At 40.4% G+C, this 17,493-nt stretch overlaps 34 non-coding genes across 34 annotated transcripts; 7 read left to right on the plus strand and 27 right to left on the minus strand.

Moving 5' to 3' along the window:
- Positions 1-1,730: 1,730 nt before the first annotated feature.
- On the minus strand, positions 1,731-1,805 carry trnat-agu (transfer RNA threonine (anticodon AGU)). The gene has a single exon. It is a non-coding gene; the product is annotated as a tRNA-Thr (tRNA).
- A 507-nt stretch (positions 1,806-2,312) lies between these two features.
- Positions 2,313-2,384, minus strand: trnah-gug (transfer RNA histidin (anticodon GUG)). Its single transcript has one exon. It is a non-coding gene; the product is annotated as a tRNA-His (tRNA).
- A 274-nt stretch (positions 2,385-2,658) lies between these two features.
- trnat-agu (transfer RNA threonine (anticodon AGU)) lies at positions 2,659-2,731 on the minus strand. Its single transcript has one exon. It is a non-coding gene; the product is annotated as a tRNA-Thr (tRNA).
- A 510-nt stretch (positions 2,732-3,241) lies between these two features.
- trnah-gug (transfer RNA histidin (anticodon GUG)) lies at positions 3,242-3,313 on the minus strand. The gene has a single exon. It is a non-coding gene; the product is annotated as a tRNA-His (tRNA).
- A 274-nt stretch (positions 3,314-3,587) lies between these two features.
- On the minus strand, positions 3,588-3,661 carry trnat-agu (transfer RNA threonine (anticodon AGU)). Its single transcript has one exon. It is a non-coding gene; the product is annotated as a tRNA-Thr (tRNA).
- A 509-nt stretch (positions 3,662-4,170) lies between these two features.
- trnah-gug (transfer RNA histidin (anticodon GUG)) lies at positions 4,171-4,242 on the minus strand. The gene has a single exon. It is a non-coding gene; the product is annotated as a tRNA-His (tRNA).
- A 274-nt stretch (positions 4,243-4,516) lies between these two features.
- On the minus strand, positions 4,517-4,590 carry trnat-agu (transfer RNA threonine (anticodon AGU)). The gene has a single exon. It is a non-coding gene; the product is annotated as a tRNA-Thr (tRNA).
- A 510-nt stretch (positions 4,591-5,100) lies between these two features.
- trnah-gug (transfer RNA histidin (anticodon GUG)) lies at positions 5,101-5,172 on the minus strand. Its single transcript has one exon. It is a non-coding gene; the product is annotated as a tRNA-His (tRNA).
- Positions 5,173-5,446: 274 nt separating this feature from the next.
- trnat-agu (transfer RNA threonine (anticodon AGU)) lies at positions 5,447-5,520 on the minus strand. The gene has a single exon. It is a non-coding gene; the product is annotated as a tRNA-Thr (tRNA).
- Positions 5,521-6,030: 510 nt separating this feature from the next.
- On the minus strand, positions 6,031-6,102 carry trnah-gug (transfer RNA histidin (anticodon GUG)). Its single transcript has one exon. It is a non-coding gene; the product is annotated as a tRNA-His (tRNA).
- A 274-nt stretch (positions 6,103-6,376) lies between these two features.
- Positions 6,377-6,450, minus strand: trnat-agu (transfer RNA threonine (anticodon AGU)). The gene has a single exon. It is a non-coding gene; the product is annotated as a tRNA-Thr (tRNA).
- Positions 6,451-6,960: 510 nt separating this feature from the next.
- On the minus strand, positions 6,961-7,032 carry trnah-gug (transfer RNA histidin (anticodon GUG)). Its single transcript has one exon. It is a non-coding gene; the product is annotated as a tRNA-His (tRNA).
- Positions 7,033-7,306: 274 nt separating this feature from the next.
- trnat-agu (transfer RNA threonine (anticodon AGU)) lies at positions 7,307-7,380 on the minus strand. Its single transcript has one exon. It is a non-coding gene; the product is annotated as a tRNA-Thr (tRNA).
- Positions 7,381-7,890: 510 nt separating this feature from the next.
- Positions 7,891-7,962, minus strand: trnah-gug (transfer RNA histidin (anticodon GUG)). The gene has a single exon. It is a non-coding gene; the product is annotated as a tRNA-His (tRNA).
- Positions 7,963-8,236: 274 nt separating this feature from the next.
- On the minus strand, positions 8,237-8,310 carry trnat-agu (transfer RNA threonine (anticodon AGU)). Its single transcript has one exon. It is a non-coding gene; the product is annotated as a tRNA-Thr (tRNA).
- Positions 8,311-8,820: 510 nt separating this feature from the next.
- Positions 8,821-8,892, minus strand: trnah-gug (transfer RNA histidin (anticodon GUG)). The gene has a single exon. It is a non-coding gene; the product is annotated as a tRNA-His (tRNA).
- A 274-nt stretch (positions 8,893-9,166) lies between these two features.
- On the minus strand, positions 9,167-9,240 carry trnat-agu (transfer RNA threonine (anticodon AGU)). The gene has a single exon. It is a non-coding gene; the product is annotated as a tRNA-Thr (tRNA).
- Positions 9,241-9,750: 510 nt separating this feature from the next.
- trnah-gug (transfer RNA histidin (anticodon GUG)) lies at positions 9,751-9,822 on the minus strand. Its single transcript has one exon. It is a non-coding gene; the product is annotated as a tRNA-His (tRNA).
- A 274-nt stretch (positions 9,823-10,096) lies between these two features.
- Positions 10,097-10,170, minus strand: trnat-agu (transfer RNA threonine (anticodon AGU)). Its single transcript has one exon. It is a non-coding gene; the product is annotated as a tRNA-Thr (tRNA).
- Positions 10,171-10,680: 510 nt separating this feature from the next.
- trnah-gug (transfer RNA histidin (anticodon GUG)) lies at positions 10,681-10,752 on the minus strand. Its single transcript has one exon. It is a non-coding gene; the product is annotated as a tRNA-His (tRNA).
- A 274-nt stretch (positions 10,753-11,026) lies between these two features.
- On the minus strand, positions 11,027-11,100 carry trnat-agu (transfer RNA threonine (anticodon AGU)). Its single transcript has one exon. It is a non-coding gene; the product is annotated as a tRNA-Thr (tRNA).
- A 510-nt stretch (positions 11,101-11,610) lies between these two features.
- trnah-gug (transfer RNA histidin (anticodon GUG)) lies at positions 11,611-11,682 on the minus strand. The gene has a single exon. It is a non-coding gene; the product is annotated as a tRNA-His (tRNA).
- A 274-nt stretch (positions 11,683-11,956) lies between these two features.
- On the minus strand, positions 11,957-12,030 carry trnat-agu (transfer RNA threonine (anticodon AGU)). The gene has a single exon. It is a non-coding gene; the product is annotated as a tRNA-Thr (tRNA).
- Positions 12,031-12,540: 510 nt separating this feature from the next.
- Positions 12,541-12,612, minus strand: trnah-gug (transfer RNA histidin (anticodon GUG)). Its single transcript has one exon. It is a non-coding gene; the product is annotated as a tRNA-His (tRNA).
- Positions 12,613-12,886: 274 nt separating this feature from the next.
- Positions 12,887-12,960, minus strand: trnat-agu (transfer RNA threonine (anticodon AGU)). Its single transcript has one exon. It is a non-coding gene; the product is annotated as a tRNA-Thr (tRNA).
- Positions 12,961-13,470: 510 nt separating this feature from the next.
- On the minus strand, positions 13,471-13,542 carry trnah-gug (transfer RNA histidin (anticodon GUG)). Its single transcript has one exon. It is a non-coding gene; the product is annotated as a tRNA-His (tRNA).
- A 274-nt stretch (positions 13,543-13,816) lies between these two features.
- On the minus strand, positions 13,817-13,890 carry trnat-agu (transfer RNA threonine (anticodon AGU)). Its single transcript has one exon. It is a non-coding gene; the product is annotated as a tRNA-Thr (tRNA).
- A 670-nt stretch (positions 13,891-14,560) lies between these two features.
- trnat-agu (transfer RNA threonine (anticodon AGU)) lies at positions 14,561-14,634 on the plus strand. The gene has a single exon. It is a non-coding gene; the product is annotated as a tRNA-Thr (tRNA).
- Positions 14,635-14,908: 274 nt separating this feature from the next.
- On the plus strand, positions 14,909-14,980 carry trnah-gug (transfer RNA histidin (anticodon GUG)). The gene has a single exon. It is a non-coding gene; the product is annotated as a tRNA-His (tRNA).
- Positions 14,981-15,490: 510 nt separating this feature from the next.
- trnat-agu (transfer RNA threonine (anticodon AGU)) lies at positions 15,491-15,564 on the plus strand. The gene has a single exon. It is a non-coding gene; the product is annotated as a tRNA-Thr (tRNA).
- Positions 15,565-15,838: 274 nt separating this feature from the next.
- trnah-gug (transfer RNA histidin (anticodon GUG)) lies at positions 15,839-15,910 on the plus strand. The gene has a single exon. It is a non-coding gene; the product is annotated as a tRNA-His (tRNA).
- Positions 15,911-16,420: 510 nt separating this feature from the next.
- On the plus strand, positions 16,421-16,494 carry trnat-agu (transfer RNA threonine (anticodon AGU)). The gene has a single exon. It is a non-coding gene; the product is annotated as a tRNA-Thr (tRNA).
- Positions 16,495-16,768: 274 nt separating this feature from the next.
- trnah-gug (transfer RNA histidin (anticodon GUG)) lies at positions 16,769-16,840 on the plus strand. Its single transcript has one exon. It is a non-coding gene; the product is annotated as a tRNA-His (tRNA).
- Positions 16,841-17,350: 510 nt separating this feature from the next.
- On the plus strand, positions 17,351-17,424 carry trnat-agu (transfer RNA threonine (anticodon AGU)). Its single transcript has one exon. It is a non-coding gene; the product is annotated as a tRNA-Thr (tRNA).
- Positions 17,425-17,493: the final 69 nt, after the last annotated feature.

The following is a 17,493-nucleotide window of genomic DNA, read 5'->3' on the forward strand; positions in this document are numbered from 1 at the left end:
AACACCCACACCTATTTCAATCAAACCAGTCTCATTAATTTTAACCACATCTCTGTCTAGCAAAATCACATCCCAAAGAGATGTCTTTTTACTAATATTGGTCATCGAGGACAGTCATTTTTCATTTGGGTCTCGAGATGATAAACTCAAGACCCTCTGACATGGATCTTAAACTATGATTTGGGACCAAAGCAGTTATTACATGTCATAGATGGGTCGTGAGATATGAGTAAACATTCAGAATCATACACTATTTCTTCATAATGTTTGTCGTTCGAGGACACTGCATTTCTCATTTTGCTCTCGAGCTTAAAAATGGTAAAAACCTCTGAAACAGCAGATAATCAGTTCGTGTAAGTAATTAACCTGCGATATGCTGGGAACTTTGTCAAAAGGCAGAGTTGCTGAGTTTCTAAGCTTTCAGAGTAAATCTTAACCTGTTCAAAAAAGAACCCCTCTGAAATTTCATTGCATTGCCGTGACCCCGGATTCGAACCGGGGTTGCTGCGGCCACAACGCAGAGTACTAACCCTATACGATCACGGCTGGCTACAAGAGGTGGATTTGTAAAGCCCTAGGCTGGAAAGTGATGTGCACAAGCTGGCTAAACACTTTTCATATTGTTCTCGATAATGAATAAAGTGAAGAAACATCGAGCTTTACACATTCAAAAAGTGCCCTTTTTCCGTGACATTGGAATATCTCAATTGCATCCTCCTCACATCATCTCTAATTCTCTAAACCGATTGGAGAAAACAGTGCCCTCCACTCTGACCTTCTCCTCCAAGTGTACAATAAAATGCTTGAAATGGTACTGCTGAGATTTGAACTCAGGATCTCCGTTTACTAGACAGGCACTTTTAACCATAAGCCACAACACCCATGAGAGACATATATTTTGCAGATTTGACACCCACACCTATTTCAATCAAACCAGTCTCATTAATTTAACCCACATCTCTGTCTAGCAAAATCACATCACAAAAGAGATGTCTTTTACTAATATTGGTCAATCGAGACAGTACATTTTTCATTTGGGTCTCGAGATGAATAAACTCAAGAACCTCTGACATGGATTCTTAACTATGATTTGGGACCCAACTTATTAACATGTCATAGATGGGTCGTGAGATATGAGTAAACATTCAGAATCATACACTATTTCTTCATAATGTTGGTCGTTCGAGACACTGCATTCTCATTTGGCCTCTCGAGCTTAAAAATGGTAAAAACCTCTGAAACAGCAGATGAATCAGTTTGTGTAAGTAATTAACCTGCGATATGCTGGGAACTTTGTCAAAAGGCAGAGTTGCTGAGTTTCTAAGCTTTCAGAGTAATCTTAACCTGTTCAAAAAAGAACCCTTCTGAATTTTCATTGCTTTGCCATCACCCGATTCGAACCGGGGTTGCTGCGGCCACAACGCAGAGTACTAACAACACTATACGATCACGGCTGGCTACAAGAGGTGGATTTGTAAAGCCTACATAGGCTTGGAAAGTGATGTGCACAAGCTGGCTAAACACTTTCATATTGTTCTCGATAATGAATAAAGTGAGAGAAACAGTCGAGCTTTACAGCATTCAAAAGTGACCTTTTTCCGTGACATTGGAATATCTCAATTGCATCCTCCTCACATCATCTCTAATTCTCTAAACCGATTGGTGAGAAAAACCTGAGTGCCCTCCACTCTGACCTTCTCCTCCAATGTGTACACTAAAATGCTTCGAAATGGTACTGCTGAGATTTGAACTCAGGATCTCCTGTTTACTAGACAGGCACTTTAAACCAACTAAGCCACAGCACCCATGAGAGACATATATTTTGCAGATGTGAACACCCACACCTATTTCAATCAAACCAGTCTCATTAATTTAACCCACATCTCTGTCTAGCAAAATCACATCACAAAAGAGATGTCTTTTACTAATATTGGTCAATCGAGGACAGTACATTTTTCATTTGGGTCTCGAGATGAATAAACTCAAGAACCTCTGACATGGATTCTTAAACTATGATTTGGGACCCAAAGCAGTTATTAACATGTCATAGATGGGGTCGTGAGATATGAGTAAACATTCAGAATCATACACTATTCTTCATAATGTTGGTCGTTCGAGGACACTGCATTTCTCATTTGGCCTCGAGCTTAAAAATGGTAAAAACCTCTGAAACAGCAGATGAATCAGTTGTGTAAGTAATTAACCTGCGATATGCTGGGGAACTTTGTCAAAAGGCAGAGTTGCTGAGTTTCTAAGCTTTCAGAGTAAATCTTAACCTGTTCAAAAAATAACCCTTCTGAAATTCATTGCATTGCCGTGACCCGGATTCGAACCGGGGTTGCTGAGGCCACAACGCAGAGTACTAACCACTATACGATCACGGCTGGCTACAAGAGGTGGATTTGTAAAGCCTACATAGGCTGGGAAAGTGATGTGCACAAGCTGGCTAAACACTTTCATATTGTTCTCGATAATGAATAAAGTGAAGAAACAGTCGAGCTTTACACATTCAAAAAGTGACCTTTTTCCGTGACATTGGAATATCTCAATTGCATCCTCCTCACATCATCTCTAATTCTCTAAACCGATTGGTGAGAAAACCTGAGTGCCCTCCACTCTGACCTTCTCCTCCAATGTGTACAACTAAAATGCTTGAAATGGTACTGCTGAGATTTGAACTCAGGATCTCCTGTTTACTAGACAGGCACTTTAACCACTAAGCCACAGCACCCATGAGAGACATATATTTTGCAGATGTGAACACCCACACCTATTTCAATCAAACCAGTCTCATTAATTTAACCCACATCTCTGTCTAGCAAAATCACATCACAAAAGAGATGTCTTTTACTAATATTGGTCAATCGAGGACAGTACATTTTTCATTTGGGTCTCGAGATGAATAAACTCAAGAACCTCTGACATGGATTCTTAAACTATGATTTGGGACCCAAAGCAGTTATTAACATGTCATAGATGGGTCGTGAGATATGAGTAAACATTCAGAATCATACACTATTTCTTCATAATGTTGGTCGTTCGAGGACACTGCATTTCTCATTTGGCTCTCGAGCTTAAAAATGGTAAAAACCTCTGAAACAGCAGATGAATCAGTTTGTGTAAGTAATTAACCTGCGATATGCTGGGGAACTTTGTCAAAAGGCAGAGTTGCTGAGTTTCTAAGCTTTCAGAGTAAATCTTAACCTGTTCAAAAAATAACCCTTCTGAAATTTCATTGCAGTGCCGTGACCCGGATTCGAACCGGGGTTGCTGCGGCCACAACGCAGAGTACTAACCACTATACGATCACGGCTGGCTACAAGAGGTGGATTTGTAAAGCCTACATAGGCTGGGAAAGTGATGTGCACAAGCTGGCTAAACACTTTTCATATTGTTCTCGATAATGAATAAAGTGAAGAAACAGTCGAGCTTTACACATTCAAAAAGTGACCTTTTTCCGTGACATTGGAATATCTCAATTGCATCCTCCTCACATCATCTCTAATTCTCTAAACCGATTGGTGAGAAAACCTGAGTGCCCTCCACTCTGACCTTCTCCTCCAATGTGTACACTAAAATGCTTGAAATGGTACTGCTGAGATTTGAACTCAGGATCTCCTGTTTACTAGACAGGCACTTTAACCAACTAAGCCACAGCACCCATTAGAGACATATATTTTGCAGATGTGAACACCCACACCTATTTCAATCAAACCAGTCTCATTAATTTAACCCACATCTCTGTCTAGCAAAATCACATCACAAAAGAGATGTCTTTTACTAATATTGGTCAATCGAGGACAGTACATTTTTCATTGGGTCTCGAGATGAATAAACTCAAGAACCTCTGACATGGATTCTTAAACTATGATTTGGGACCCAAAGCAGTTATTAACATGTCATAGATGGGTCGTGAGATATGAGTAAACATTCAGAATCATACACTATTTCTTCATAATGTTGGTCGTTCGAGGACACTGCATTTCTCATTTGGCCCTCGAGCTTAAAAATGGTAAAAACCTCTGAAACAGCAGATGAATCAGTTTGTGTAAGTAATTAACCTGCGATATGCTGGGGAACTTTGTCAAAAGGCAGAGTTGCTGAGTTTCTAAGCTTTCAGAGTAAATCTTAACCTGTTCAAAAAAGAACCCTTCTGAAATTTCATTGCAGTGCCGTGACCCGGATTCGAACCGGGGTTGCTGCGGCCACAACGCAGAGTACTAACCACTATACGATCACGGCTGGCTACAAGAGGTGGATTTGTAAAGCCTACATAGGCTGGGAAAGTGATGTGCACAAGCTGGCTAAACACTTTTCATATTGTTCTCGATAATGAATAAAGTGAAGAAACAGTCGAGCTTTACACATTCAAAAAGTGACCTTTTTCCGTGACATTGGAATATCTCAATTGCATCCTCCTCACATCATCTCTAATTCTCTAAACCGATTGGTGAGAAAACCTGAGTGCCCTCCACTCTGACCTTCTCCTCCAATGTGTACACTAAAATGCTTGAAATGGTACTGCTGAGATTTGAACTCAGGATCTCCTGTTTACTAGACAGGCACTTTAACCAACTAAGCCACAGCACCCATTAGAGACATATATTTTGCAGATGTGAACACCCACACCTATTTCAATCAAACCAGTCTCATTAATTTAACCCACATCTCTGTCTAGCAAAATCACATCACAAAAGAGATGTCTTTTACTAATATTGGTCAATCGAGGACAGTACATTTTTCATTTGGGTCTCGAGATGAATAAACTCAAGAACCTCTGACATGGATTCTTAAACTATGATTTGGGACCCAAAGCAGTTATTAACATGTCATAGATGGGTCGTGAGATATGAGTAAACATTCAGAATCATACACTATTTCTTCATAATGTTGGTCGTTCGAGGACACTGCATTTCTCATTTGGCTCTCGAGCTTAAAAATGGTAAAAACCTCTGAAACAGCAGATGAATCAGTTTGTGTAAGTAATTAACCTGCGATATGCTGGGGAACTTTGTCAAAAGGCAGAGTTGCTGAGTTTCTAAGCTTTCAGAGTAAATCTTAACCTGTTCAAAAAAGAACCCTTCTGAAATTTCATTGCAGTGCCGTGACCCGGATTCGAACCGGGGTTGCTGCGGCCACAACGCAGAGTACTAACCACTATACGATCACGGCTGGCTACAAGAGGTGGATTTGTAAAGCCTACATAGGCTGGGAAAGTGATGTGCACAAGCTGGCTAAACACTTTTCATATTGTTCTCGATAATGAATAAAGTGAAGAAACAGTCGAGCTTTACACATTCAAAAAGTGCCCTTTTTCCGTGACATTGGAATATCTCAATTGCATCCTCCTCACATCATCTCTAATTCTCTAAACCGATTGGTGAGAAAACCTGAGTGCCCTCCACTCTGACCTTCTCCTCCAATGTGTACACTAAAATGCTTGAAATGGTACTGCTGAGATTTGAACTCAGGATCTCCTGTTTACTAGACAGGCACTTTAACCAACTAAGCCACAGCACCCATTAGAGACATATATTTTGCAGATGTGAACACCCACACCTATTTCAATCAAACCAGTCTCATTAATTTAACCCACATCTCTGTCTAGCAAAATCACATCACAAAAGAGATGTCTTTTACTAATATTGGTCAATCGAGGACAGTACATTTTTCATTTGGGTCTCGAGATGAATAAACTCAAGAACCTCTGACATGGATTCTTAAACTATGATTTGGGACCCAAAGCAGTTATTAACATGTCATAGATGGGTCGTGAGATATGAGTAAACATTCAGAATCATACACTATTTCTTCATAATGTTGGTCGTTCGAGGACACTGCATTTCTCATTTGGCCCTCGAGCTTAAAAATGGTAAAAACCTCTGAAACAGCAGATGAATCAGTTTGTGTAAGTAATTAACCTGCGATATGCTGGGGAACTTTGTCAAAAGGCAGAGTTGCTGAGTTTCTAAGCTTTCAGAGTAAATCTTAACCTGTTCAAAAAAGAACCCTTCTGAAATTTCATTGCATTGCCGTGACCCGGATTCGAACCGGGGTTGCTGCGGCCACAACGCAGAGTACTAACCACTATACGATCACGGCTGGCTACAAGAGGTGGATTTGTAAAGCCTACATAGGCTGGGAAAGTGATGTGCACAAGCTGGCTAAACACTTTTCATATTGTTCTCGATAATGAATAAAGTGAAGAAACAGTCGAGCTTTACACATTCAAAAAGTGACCTTTTTCCGTGACATTGGAATATCTCAATTGCATCCTCCTCACATCATCTCTAATTCTCTAAACCGATTGGTGAGAAAACCTGAGTGCCCTCCACTCTGACCTTCTCCTCCAATGTGTACACTAAAATGCTTGAAATGGTACTGCTGAGATTTGAACTCAGGATCTCCTGTTTACTAGACAGGCACTTTAACCAACTAAGCCACAGCACCCATGAGAGACATATATTTTGCAGATGTGAACACCCACACCTATTTCAATCAAACCAGTCTCATTAATTTAACCCACATCTCTGTCTAGCAAAATCACATCACAAAAGAGATGTCTTTTACTAATATTGGTCAATCGAGGACAGTACATTTTTCATTTGGGTCTCGAGATGAATAAACTCAAGAACCTCTGACATGGATTCTTAAACTATGATTTGGGACCCAAAGCAGTTATTAACATGTCATAGATGGGTCGTGAGATATGAGTAAACATTCAGAATCATACACTATTTCTTCATAATGTTGGTCGTTCGAGGACACTGCATTTCTCATTTGGCTCTCGAGCTTAAAAATGGTAAAAACCTCTGAAACAGCAGATGAATCAGTTCGTGTAAGTAATTAACCTGCGATATGCTGGGGAACTTTGTCAAAAGGCAGAGTTGCTGAGTTTCTAAGCTTTCAGAGTAAATCTTAACCTGTTCAAAAAAGAACCCTTCTGAAATTTCATTGCAGTGCCGTGACCCGGATTCGAACCGGGGTTGCTGCGGCCACAACGCAGAGTACTAACCACTATACGATCACGGCTGGCTACAAGAGGTGGATTTGTAAAGCCTACATAGGCTGGGAAAGTGATGTGCACAAGCTGGCTAAACACTTTTCATATTGTTCTCGATAATGAATAAAGTGAAGAAACAGTCGAGCTTTACACATTCAAAAAGTGACCTTTTTCCGTGACATTGGAATATCTCAATTGCATCCTCCTCACATCATCTCTAATTCTCTAAACCGATTGGTGAGAAAACCTGAGTGCCCTCCACTCTGACCTTCTCCTCCAATGTGTACACTAAAATGCTTGAAATGGTACTGCTGAGATTTGAACTCAGGATCTCCTGTTTACTAGACAGGCACTTTAACCAACTAAGCCACAGCACCCATGAGAGACATATATTTTGCAGATGTGAACACCCACACCTATTTCAATCAAACCAGTCTCATTAATTTAACCCACATCTCTGTCTAGCAAAATCACATCACAAAAGAGATGTCTTTTACTAATATTGGTCAATCGAGGACAGTACATTTTTCATTTGGGTCTCGAGATGAATAAACTCAAGAACCTCTGACATGGATTCTTAAACTATGATTTGGGACCCAAAGCAGTTATTAACATGTCATAGATGGGTCGTGAGATATGAGTAAACATTCAGAATCATACACTATTTCTTCATAATGTTGGTCGTTCGAGGACACTGCATTTCTCATTTGGCCCTCGAGCTTAAAAATGGTAAAAACCTCTGAAACAGCAGATGAATCAGTTCGTGTAAGTAATTAACCTGCGATATGCTGGGGAACTTTGTCAAAAGGCAGAGTTGCTGAGTTTCTAAGCTTTCAGAGTAAATCTTAACCTGTTCAAAAAAGAACCCTTCTGAAATTTCATTGCAGTGCCGTGACCCGGATTCGAACCGGGGTTGCTGCGGCCACAACGCAGAGTACTAACCACTATACGATCACGGCTGGCTACAAGAGGTGGATTTGTAAAGCCTACATAGGCTGGGAAAGTGATGTGCACAAGCTGGCTAAACACTTTTCATATTGTTCTCGATAATGAATAAAGTGAAGAAACAGTCGAGCTTTACACATTCAAAAAGTGACCTTTTTCCGTGACATTGGAATATCTCAATTGCATCCTCCTCACATCATCTCTAATTCTCTAAACCGATTGGTGAGAAAACCTGAGTGCCCTCCACTCTGACCTTCTCCTCCAATGTGTACACTAAAATGCTTGAAATGGTACTGCTGAGATTTGAACTCAGGATCTCCTGTTTACTAGACAGGCACTTTAACCAACTAAGCCACAGCACCCATGAGAGACATATATTTTGCAGATGTGAACACCCACACCTATTTCAATCAAACCAGTCTCATTAATTTAACCCACATCTCTGTCTAGCAAAATCACATCACAAAAGAGATGTCTTTTACTAATATTGGTCAATCGAGGACAGTACATTTTTCATTTGGGTCTCGAGATGAATAAACTCAAGAACCTCTGACATGGATTCTTAAACTATGATTTGGGACCCAAAGCAGTTATTAACATGTCATAGATGGGTCGTGAGATATGAGTAAACATTCAGAATCATACACTATTTCTTCATAATGTTGGTCGTTCGAGGACACTGCATTTCTCATTTGGCCCTCGAGCTTAAAAATGGTAAAAACCTCTGAAACAGCAGATGAATCAGTTCGTGTAAGTAATTAACCTGCGATATGCTGGGGAACTTTGTCAAAAGGCAGAGTTGCTGAGTTTCTAAGCTTTCAGAGTAAATCTTAACCTGTTCAAAAAAGAACCCTTCTGAAATTTCATTGCAGTGCCGTGACCCGGATTCGAACCGGGGTTGCTGCGGCCACAACGCAGAGTACTAACCACTATACGATCACGGCTGGCTACAAGAGGTGGATTTGTAAAGCCTACATAGGCTGGGAAAGTGATGTGCACAAGCTGGCTAAACACTTTTCATATTGTTCTCGATAATGAATAAAGTGAAGAAACAGTCGAGCTTTACACATTCAAAAAGTGCCCTTTTTCCGTGACATTGGAATATCTCAATTGCATCCTCCTCACATCATCTCTAATTCTCTAAACCGATTGGTGAGAAAACCTGAGTGCCCTCCACTCTGACCTTCTCCTCCAATGTGTACACTAAAATGCTTGAAATGGTACTGCTGAGATTTGAACTCAGGATCTCCTGTTTACTAGACAGGCACTTTAACCAACTAAGCCACAGCACCCATGAGAGACATATATTTTGCAGATGTGAACACCCACACCTATTTCAATCAAACCAGTCTCATTAATTTAACCCACATCTCTGTCTAGCAAAATCACATCACAAAAGAGATGTCTTTTACTAATATTGGTCAATCGAGGACAGTACATTTTTCATTTGGGTCTCGAGATGAATAAACTCAAGAACCTCTGACATGGATTCTTAAACTATGATTTGGGACCCAAAGCAGTTATTAACATGTCATAGATGGGTCGTGAGATATGAGTAAACATTCAGAATCATACACTATTTCTTCATAATGTTGGTCGTTCGAGGACACTGCATTTCTCATTTGGCCCTCGAGCTTAAAAATGGTAAAAACCTCTGAAACAGCAGATGAATCAGTTCGTGTAAGTAATTAACCTGCGATATGCTGGGGAACTTTGTCAAAAGGCAGAGTTGCTGAGTTTCTAAGCTTTCAGAGTAAATCTTAACCTGTTCAAAAAAGAACCCTTCTGAAATTTCATTGCAGTGCCGTGACCCGGATTCGAACCGGGGTTGCTGCGGCCACAACGCAGAGTACTAACCACTATACGATCACGGCTGGCTACAAGAGGTGGATTTGTAAAGCCTACATAGGCTGGGAAAGTGATGTGCACAAGCTGGCTAAACACTTTTCATATTGTTCTCGATAATGAATAAAGTGAAGAAACAGTCGAGCTTTACACATTCAAAAAGTGCCCTTTTTCCGTGACATTGGAATATCTCAATTGCATCCTCCTCACATCATCTCTAATTCTCTAAACCGATTGGTGAGAAAACCTGAGTGCCCTCCACTCTGACCTTCTCCTCCAATGTGTACACTAAAATGCTTGAAATGGTACTGCTGAGATTTGAACTCAGGATCTCCTGTTTACTAGACAGGCACTTTAACCAACTAAGCCACAGCACCCATTAGAGACATATATTTTGCAGATGTGAACACCCACACCTATTTCAATCAAACCAGTCTCATTAATTTAACCCACATCTCTGTCTAGCAAAATCACATCACAAAAGAGATGTCTTTTACTAATATTGGTCAATCGAGGACAGTACATTTTTCATTTGGGTCTCGAGATGAATAAACTCAAGAACCTCTGACATGGATTCTTAAACTATGATTTGGGACCCAAAGCAGTTATTAACATGTCATAGATGGGTCGTGAGATATGAGTAAACATTCAGAATCATACACTATTTCTTCATAATGTTGGTCGTTCGAGGACACTGCATTTCTCATTTGGCCCTCGAGCTTAAAAATGGTAAAAACCTCTGAAACAGCAGATGAATCAGTTCGTGTAAGTAATTAACCTGCGATATGCTGGGGAACTTTGTCAAAAGGCAGAGTTGCTGAGTTTCTAAGCTTTCAGAGTAAATCTTAACCTGTTCAAAAAAGAACCCTTCTGAAATTTCATTGCAGTGCCGTGACCCGGATTCGAACCGGGGTTGCTGCGGCCACAACGCAGAGTACTAACCACTATACGATCACGGCTGGCTACAAGAGGTGGATTTGTAAAGCCTACATAGGCTGGGAAAGTGATGTGCACAAGCTGGCTAAACACTTTTCATATTGTTCTCGATAATGAATAAAGTGAAGAAACAGTCGAGCTTTACACATTCAAAAAGTGCCCTTTTTCCGTGACATTGGAATATCTCAATTGCATCCTCCTCACATCATCTCTAATTCTCTAAACCGATTGGTGAGAAAACCTGAGTGCCCTCCACTCTGACCTTCTCCTCCAATGTGTACACTAAAATGCTTGAAATGGTACTGCTGAGATTTGAACTCAGGATCTCCTGTTTACTAGACAGGCACTTTAACCAACTAAGCCACAGCACCCATGAGAGACATATATTTTGCAGATGTGAACACCCACACCTATTTCAATCAAACCAGTCTCATTAATTTAACCCACATCTCTGTCTAGCAAAATCACATCACAAAAGAGATGTCTTTTACTAATATTGGTCAATCGAGGACAGTACATTTTTCATTTGGGTCTCGAGATGAATAAACTCAAGAACCTCTGACATGGATTCTTAAACTATGATTTGGGACCCAAAGCAGTTATTAACATGTCATAGATGGGTCGTGAGATATGAGTAAACATTCAGAATCATACACTATTTCTTCATAATGTTGGTCGTTCGAGGACACTGCATTTCTCATTTGGCCCTCGAGCTTAAAAATGGTAAAAACCTCTGAAACAGCAGATGAATCAGTTCGTGTAAGTAATTAACCTGCGATATGCTGGGGAACTTTGTCAAAAGGCAGAGTTGCTGAGTTTCTAAGCTTTCAGAGTAAATCTTAACCTGTTCAAAAAAGAACCCTTCTGAAATTTCATTGCAGTGCCGTGACCCGGATTCGAACCGGGGTTGCTGCGGCCACAACGCAGAGTACTAACCACTATACGATCACGGCTGGCTACAAGAGGTGGATTTGTAAAGCCTACATAGGCTGGGAAAGTGATGTGCACAAGCTGGCTAAACACTTTTCATATTGTTCTCGATAATGAATAAAGTGAAGAAACAGTCGAGCTTTACACATTCAAAAAGTGCCCTTTTTCCGTGACATTGGAATATCTCAATTGCATCCTCCTCACATCATCTCTAATTCTCTAAACCGATTGGTGAGAAAACCTGAGTGCCCTCCACTCTGACCTTCTCCTCCAATGTGTACACTAAAATGCTTGAAATGGTACTGCTGAGATTTGAACTCAGGATCTCCTGTTTACTAGACAGGCACTTTAACCAACTAAGCCACAGCACCCATGAGAGACATATATTTTGCAGATGTGAACACCCACACCTATTTCAATCAAACCAGTCTCATTAATTTAACCCACATCTCTGTCTAGCAAAATCACATCACAAAAGAGATGTCTTTTACTAATATTGGTCAATCGAGGACAGTACATTTTTCATTTGGGTCTCGAGATGAATAAACTCAAGAACCTCTGACATGGATTCTTAAACTATGATTTGGGACCCAAAGCAGTTATTAACATGTCATAGATGGGTCGTGAGATATGAGTAAACATTCAGAATCATACACTATTTCTTCATAATGTTGGTCGTTCGAGGACACTGCATTTCTCATTTGGCCCTCGAGCTTAAAAATGGTAAAAACCTCTGAAACAGCAGATGAATCAGTTCGTGTAAGTAATTAACCTGCGATATGCTGGGGAACTTTGTCAAAAGGCAGAGTTGCTGAGTTTCTAAGCTTTCAGAGTAAATCTTAACCTGTTCAAAAAAGAACCCTTCTGAAATTTCATTGCAGTGCCGTGACCCGGATTCGAACCGGGGTTGCTGCGGCCACAACGCAGAGTACTAACCACTATACGATCACGGCTGGCTACAAGAGGTGGATTTGTAAAGCCTACATAGGCTGGGAAAGTGATGTGCACAAGCTGGCTAAACACTTTTCATATTGTTCTCGATAATGAATAAAGTGAAGAAACAGTCGAGCTTTACACATTCAAAAAGTGACCTTTTTCCGTGACATTGGAATATCTCAATTGCATCCTCCTCACATCATCTCTAATTCTCTAAACCGATTGGTGAGAAAACCTGAGTGCCCTCCACTCTGACCTTCTCCTCCAATGTGTACACTAAAATGCTTGAAATGGTACTGCTGAGATTTGAACTCAGGATCTCCTGTTTACTAGACAGGCACTTTAACCAACTAAGCCACAGCACCCATGAGAGACATATATTTTGCAGATGTGAACACCCACACCTATTTCAATCAAACCAGTCTCATTAATTTAACCCACATCTCTGTCTAGCAAAATCACATCACAAAAGAGATGTCTTTTACTAATATTGGTCAATCGAGGACAGTACATTTTTCATTTGGGTCTCGAGATGAATAAACTCAAGAACCTCTGACATGGATTCTTAAACTATGATTTGGGACCCAAAGCAGTTATTAACATGTCATAGATGGGTCGTGAGATATGAGTAAACATTCAGAATCATACACTATTTCTTCATAATGTTGGTCGTTCGAGGACACTGCATTTCTCATTTGGCCCTCGAGCTTAAAAATGGTAAAAACCTCTGAAACAGCAGATGAATCAGTTCGTGTAAGTAATTAACCTGCGATATGCTGGGGAACTTTGTCAAAAGGCAGAGTTGCTGAGTTTCTAAGCTTTCAGAGTAAATCTTAACCTGTTCAAAAAAGAACCCTTCTGAAATTTCATTGCAGTGCCGTGACCCGGATTCGAACCGGGGTTGCTGCGGCCACAACGCAGAGTACTAACCACTATACGATCACGGCTGGCTACAAGAGGTGGATTTGTAAAGCCTACATAGGCTGGGAAAGTGATGTGCACAAGCTGGCTAAACACTTTTCATATTGTTCTCGATAATGAATAAAGTGAAGAAACAGTCGAGCTTTACACATTCAAAAAGTGCCCTTTTTCCGTGACATTGGAATATCTCAATTGCATCCTCCTCACATCATCTCTAATTCTCTAAACCGATTGGTGAGAAAACCTGAGTGCCCTCCACTCTGACCTTCTCCTCCAATGTGTACACTAAAATGCTTGAAATGGTACTGCTGAGATTTGAACTCAGGATCTCCTGTTTACTAGACAGGCACTTTAACCAACTAAGCCACAGCACCCATTAGAGACATATATTTTGCAGATGTGAACACCCACACCTATTTCAATCAAACCAGTCTCATTAATTTAACCCACATCTCTGTCTAGCAAAATCACATCACAAAAGAGATGTCTTTTACTAATATTGGTCAATCGAGGACAGTACATTTTTCATTTGGGTCTCGAGATGAATAAACTCAAGAACCTCTGACATGGATTCTTAAACTATGATTTGGGACCCAAAGCAGTTATTAACATGTCATAGATGGGTCGTGAGATATGAGTAAACATTCAGAATCATACACTATTTCATACTGCTGTTTCAGAGGTTTTTACAATTTTTAAGCTCGAGGGCCAAATGAGAAATGCAGTGTCCTCGAACGACCAACATATGAAGAAATAGTGTAATGATTCTGAATGTTTACTCCTATCTCGCGACCCATGCTATGACATGTTAATAACTGCTTTGGGTCCCAAATCATAGTTTAAGAATCCATGTCAGAGGTTCTTGAGTTTATTCATCTCGAGACCCAAATGGAAAAATGTACTGTCCTCGATTGACCAATATTAGTAAAAGACATCTCTTTTGTGATGTGATTTTGCTAGACAGAGATGTGGGTTAAATTAATGAGACTGGTTTGATTGAAATAGGTGTGGGTGTTCACATCTGCAAAATATATGTCTCTAATGGGTGCTGTGGCTTAGTTGGTTAAAGTGCCTGTCTAGTAAACAGGAGATCCTGAGTTCAAATCTCAGCAGTACCATTTCAAGCATTTTAGTGTACACATTGGAGGAGAAGGTCAGAGTGGAGGGCACTCAGGTTTTCTCACCAATCGGTTTAGAGAATTAGAGATGATGTGAGGAGGATGCAATTGAGATATTCCAATGTCACGGAAAAAGGGCACTTTTTGAATGTGTAAAGCTCGACTGTTTCTTCACTTTATTCATTATCGAGAACAATATGAAAAGTGTTTAGCCAGCTTGTGCACATCACTTTCCCAGCCTATGTAGGCTTTACAAATCCACCTCTTGTAGCCAGCCGTGATCGTATAGTGGTTAGTACTCTGCGTTGTGGCCGCAGCAACCCCGGTTCGAATCCGGGTCACGGCAATGCAATGAAATTTCAGAAGGGTTCTTTTTTGAACAGGTTAAGATTTACTCTGAAAGCTTAGAAACTCAGCAACTCTGCCTTTTGACAAAGTTCCCCAGCATATCGCAGGTTAATTACTTACACGAACTGATTCATCTGCTGTTTCAGAGGTTTTTACCATTTTTAAGCTCGAGGGCCAAATGAGAAATGCAGTGTCCTCGAACGACCAACATTATGAAGAAATAGTGTATGATTCTGAATGTTTACTCATATCTCACGACCCATCTATGACATGTTAATAACTGCTTTGGGTCCCAAATCATAGTTTAAGAATCCATGTCAGAGGTTCTTGAGTTTATTCATCTCGAGACCCAAATGAAAAATGTACTGTCCTCGATTGACCAATATTAGTAAAAGACATCTCTTTTGTGATGTGATTTTGCTAGACAGAGATGTGGGTTAAATTAATGAGACTGGTTTGATTGAAATAGGTGTGGGTGTTCACATCTGCAAAATATATGTCTCTCATGGGTGCTGTGGCTTAGTTGGTTAAAGTGCCTGTCTAGTAAACAGGAGATCCTGAGTTCAAATCTCAGCAGTACCATTTCAAGCATTTTAGTGTACACATTGGAGGAGAAGGTCAGAGTGGAGGGCACTCAGGTTTTCTCACCAATCGGTTTAGAGAATTAGAGATGATGTGAGGAGGATGCAATTGAGATATTCCAATGTCACGGAAAAAGGTCACTTTTTGAATGTGTAAAGCTCGACTGTTTCTTCACTTTATTCATTATCGAGAACAATATGAAAAGTGTTTAGCCAGCTTGTGCACATCACTTTCCCAGCCTATGTAGGCTTTACAAATCCACCTCTTGTAGCCAGCCGTGATCGTATAGTGGTTAGTACTCTGCGTTGTGGCCGCAGCAACCCCGGTTCGAATCCGGGTCACGGCACTGCAATGAAATTTCAGAAGGGTTCTTTTTTGAACAGGTTAAGATTTACTCTGAAAGCTTAGAAACTCAGCAACTCTGCCTTTTGACAAAGTTCCCCAGCATATCGCAGGTTAATTACTTACACAAACTGATTCATCTGCTGTTTCAGAGGTTTTTACCATTTTTAAGCTCGAGGGCCAAATGAGAAATGCAGTGTCCTCGAACGACCAACATTATGAAGAAATAGTGTATGATTCTGAATGTTTACTCATATCTCACGACCCATCTATGACATGTTAATAACTGCTTTGGGTCCCAAATCATAGTTTAAGAATCCATGTCAGAGGTTCTTGAGTTTATTCATCTCGAGACCCAAATGAAAAATGTACTGTCCTCGATTGACCAATATTAGTAAAAGACATCTCTTTTGTGATGTGATTTTGCTAGACAGAGATGTGGGTTAAATTAATGAGACTGGTTTGATTGAAATAGGTGTGGGTGTTCACATCTGCAAAATATATGTCTCTAATGGGTGCTGTGGCTTAGTTGGTTAAAGTGCCTGTCTAGTAAACAGGAGATCCTGAGTTCAAATCTCAGCAGTACCATTTCAAGCATTTTAGTGTACACATTGGAGGAGAAGGTCAGAGTGGAGGGCACTCAGGTTTTCTCACCAATCGGTTTAGAGAATTAGAGATGATGTGAGGAGGATGCAATTGAGATATTCCAATGTCACGGAAAAAGGGCACTTTTTGAATGTGTAAAGCTCGACTGTTTCTTCACTTTATTCATTATCGAGAACAATATGAAAAGTGTTTAGCCAGCTTGTGCACATCACTTTCCCAGCCTATGTAGGCTTTACAAATCCACCTCTTGTAGCCAGCCGTGATCGTATAGTGGTTAGTACTCTGCGTTGTGGCCGCAGCAACCCCGGTTCGAATCCGGGTCACGGCACTGCAATGAAATTTCAGAAGGGTTCTTTTTTGAACAGGTTAAGATTTACTCTGAAAGCTTAGAAACTCAGCAACTCTGCCTTTTGACAAAGTTCCCCAGCATATCGCAGGTTAATTACTTACACGAACTGATTCATCTGCTGTTTCAGAGGTTTTTACCATTTTTAAGCTCGAGGGCCAAATGAGAAATGCAGTGTCCTCGAACGACCAACATTATGAAGAAATAGTGTATGATTCTGAATGTTTACTCATATCTCACGACCCATCTATGACATGTTAATAACTGCTTTGGGTCCCAAATCATAGTTTAAGAATCCATGTCAGAGGTTCTTGAGTTTATTCATCTCGAGACCCAAATGAAAAATGTACTGTCCTCGATTGACCAATATTAGTAAAAGACATCTCTTTTGTGATGTGATTTTGCTAGACAGAGATGTGGGTTAAATTAATGAGACTGGTTTGATTGAAATAGGTGTGGGTGTTCACATCTGCAAAATATATGTCTCTAATGGGTGCTGTGGCTTAGTTGGTTAAAGTGCCTGTCTAGTAAACAGGAGATCCTGAGTTCAAATCTCAGCAGTACCATTTCAAGCATTTTAGTGTACACATTGGAGGAGAAGGTCAGAGTGGAGGGCACTCAGGTTTTCTCACCAA

Source organism: Oncorhynchus kisutch, linkage group LG24, assembly GCF_002021735.2.
Source record: "Oncorhynchus kisutch isolate 150728-3 linkage group LG24, Okis_V2, whole genome shotgun sequence".
NCBI classification, from domain to species: Eukaryota; Metazoa; Chordata; class Actinopteri; order Salmoniformes; family Salmonidae; genus Oncorhynchus; species Oncorhynchus kisutch.